General features: G+C 63.9%; 1 long non-coding RNA gene across 1 annotated transcript; it reads right to left on the bottom strand.

Moving 5' to 3' along the window:
- Positions 1–27: 27 nt before the first annotated feature.
- Positions 28–781, bottom strand: LOC102768690. Its single transcript, XR_435268.2, has 3 exons — positions 752–781; positions 582–586; positions 28–547 (listed from the first exon to the last, which is right to left on the bottom strand). It is a non-coding gene; the product is annotated as an uncharacterized LOC102768690 (long non-coding RNA).
- Between the last annotated feature and the right edge of the window lie 2,413 nt (positions 782–3,194).

Here is a 3,194-nt window from a genome sequence, read left to right as displayed (position 1 = left end):
GAAAGAAAGAAAGGAAGGAAGGAAGGAAGGAAGGAAGGAAGGAAGGAAGGAAGGAAGAAAGAAAGAAAGAAGGAAAGAAAGAAAGAGGGAGGGAGGGACGGTGGCACCGTGTACAACAGCGTGGACTTAGCCTGTGAGCAGGGCGCCCGGCCCGTCACAGCTGCCACCCTCTCCCTGCCAGTCATGGACCCGGCACCAGTACAGAACGTGGGGTGGCCGTGACCGTCCTCCTCTCCTCATTGGTCCCCACACGGGGGCAGACTGGGGTGGGGGTGGGGTGTTGGGAGAGCAGAAAGGCCTCAGAGGAGAGGCTGTCTGCAGCGTGGGACGAGCCCAGAAGGCGGCCCCTGCCCCGTCCTCTGGGAGCCTCGCCTCCCACTGAGCCACGCAGTGCACAGTGCATGGGGGTGAGCCCGGTGGGGAGAGGGGCTGAGCCCTGGCCGGGGGAGGAGAGAACCCCGACCAGGTGCTGGAGAATGGAGACGGCACATCGGGGCCCCCGGGGGCTGACAGGGCAAAGTGCCACCGCCCAGGCTGGAAGGAGGGGCTGCTGGACGAGGCGGGGCCCCTGGAGAGGAAACCCCACCTGAGCCTCCAGCGGCCCTGCCCTGCCGTCTCCCAGCACGCAGAAGGGCTGTGAGCATGCACGTGCGTGTGTGTGTGCAGTGAGTGTGTGTGTGCCCATGTACGTGTGCAGTGTGCAAGTGTGCGTGCACGTGTGCGCACATGTGTGCAGTGCATGCATGTGCACATGTGTGTGCAGTGTACATGTGTGCGTGTGTGTATAGTGCGTGCATGTCTGTGCTGCAGCCCACTGAAAGGTGGGTGTGTGGTGGGGCTACTGAGGAGTCCAGCCCGCCGGGGTGGCTGGCATTTTGGCAAATCCAGGCAGGAGAGAGGGGGAGGGCTGGGGACAGATTCCACAGCTAAATCAAAGCGAGAGACGACTTGTACCAGAAACTTAGACACATACAAGTGGGACCAAGTGGGCGGGATCAGGAGGGGAGAGTGGAATTGGGGCCGGTGTTTCTGTTTTACGAGAAAGAGTCCCGGAGGCAAGGTCCAGCCTGAGTCCACGAGGCCAGGCTGGTGCAGGAGAGGACCCTCCTCTCCCCCGTCCCTGCTCCTCCCCCTCCCCCTGCTCCTCCCCTTCTCCATCCCCATCCTTGCTCCTCCCCCTCTCTCTGTCCTTCTCCCTCTCCCTTTCCCTGTCTTTGTCCCCCCCTCCTCTTCTCCCCTCCCAGCCCTTTGCCCTGACAGAAATGGGGGAAACCATGGCTGCCCAGGCCCCTCCTTGTTCCCAATCTACAGATGACTAAACTGAGGCTGGAGCTGTGGGAGTGACCAAGGGCACCGAGGCAGGAACTCACACCCAGGCGGGAGGGCGCTCAGGGGCCTCCTGTCTCACGGGCTTTAGGGTGGGTTCCTGAGCGTCTGACTAGGAGCTTCCACCGCCAGGACCACACCCCCACCGCCAGGACCCCACCCTGCTTTAGCAGCGCTCCTCCAGCCCTGCGGCTTGGCTCAGGGGTCGAACATTGACCTATGAACCAGGAGGTCAGGGTTCGGTTCCAGTCAGGGCACATGCCGGGGTGTGGGCTCGATCCCACATGGGGGTGCAGGAGGCAGCCGATCCGTGATTCTCTCCCACCCTTGATGTTTCTCTCTCCCTCCCTCTCCCTTCCTCCCTGACATCAATCAATCACACACACACACACACACACACACATTTTCAAACGCTCCTCCTCCACCGCCAGCCCCTCTGGGGAAAGCCCTCCGAACAGCAGAGCAAGAAGGATAAGAACAGCAGCGAGCAAGGCCTGCGACCGCCCAGCGAGGACCACACGGACACGACCCCCAGCGGCTTCCTGGGCGGGGTTTTCTTCCGGTGTCACTGGCGGTGACAACGGCGGGAGTCACCGAAGCCCAGGGCCCAGCTCCCCCCAGGCTCTTCTCGGTCGGACCCTCCTGGCTCAGCCCCAGGGGCCCGAGGAGCCGGATCCTGGCGCAGCTGACGCGCCCTCATCTTCCCTCCCCTGCCCCCCGTTGGGGGTGATGGCCCCTCCGCAGGGACCCTGCCCCAGCCAGCAGCCTCAGTCCACACCCACAGCCCGACCCCCCGCAGGGCTCACTCCTGCCAGGTCCCCCCGCGGCCGAGGGACGCCCCCTCTGACCAGCGTCACAGCCAGGTCCCGGGAGTATCTCACTTACGATGGAGCTCTCTGCACCCCAGTGACCCCCGAACACCCAAGGCCAGGGAGTGTCCTGGGGGCCCCGACTGCTGACAGGTCAACCTGAGGGAGCCCTGTGCGTGCTGGGCCATTGGCCGGCCCAGGGCTGTGTGTCCGTCCAGCACGCGGGCGAGAGCCCTCCGTCCACTGGCAGGTGTGTCACCTGAGCTCTGGCCCCGACAGCCTGCAGCCACCGCTCCTTCTCTAATGAGGCCACGATGCCAAGTCCGTGGCTGATCTGATGGCGCTCATGGAGCAGATCCGCCCACGTGGCATCCTCACAGCACCCCGTTCAGAAGACCTGGGGGTCCACCCACCAGTTACCTGAACAGGGGCTCCCCCTGAGCCTCAAGCCTCCTCAGGTTTGGAGACGCCTCTGCGCTAGTCACTCCACACAGCACTCGTGGGGACACCTGTCACTCAGAAAGAACCCCACCTGCGCCTGGACTGTGTCACTAAACGTGCAGCATAATAGCTGTCTCTCCTCTGCCCTCAGCCCCAGCCCAGCCCCAGCCCAACCTGGAAAATGAGCTCCTCTGCTCCTGCTGTAGGGGTGCCCGCCCCCCAGACCCGTCACCACTCCGGGGAGCCACAGACGGGGTGAGGGCTGTGGGCGGAGGGCGCTGGGCCATGTGGTCACTTCGCCAGCGGAGGCTGTTTGATCTGATTCCGGGGGAGGCCCTGAGCGTAGGCAGCCAGCAGCCAGCAGCTCCCTGCTCGGCCTGGAGGATGCGAAAGGGTCTCCTTTCTGATCAAACTCGCGCTGGTCCCACCGGAAAAGCACAGAGGCCCATGGAAGCCCGAAGAAGCCTGGGTTGGCGTCAGGAGACAGGAGGGAGGAGATAAAGACGGGGCCAGGGGTTCAGAAGGCAACCAGCCCAGGCAGCCATGGCGAGGTGCTCCTCACAACTGCAGGATGGGGTGGGCACGGGGTGGAGATCAAGCCAGGAGCAGAGAACTGGA

This window comes from Myotis davidii, unplaced genomic scaffold (assembly GCF_000327345.1).
Source record: "Myotis davidii unplaced genomic scaffold, ASM32734v1 scaffold333, whole genome shotgun sequence".
Taxonomy (NCBI): domain Eukaryota; kingdom Metazoa; phylum Chordata; class Mammalia; order Chiroptera; family Vespertilionidae; genus Myotis; species Myotis davidii.
The sequence above is the reverse complement of the archived record's forward strand: the minus strand, read 5'-3'. Positions and strand labels throughout refer to the sequence as shown.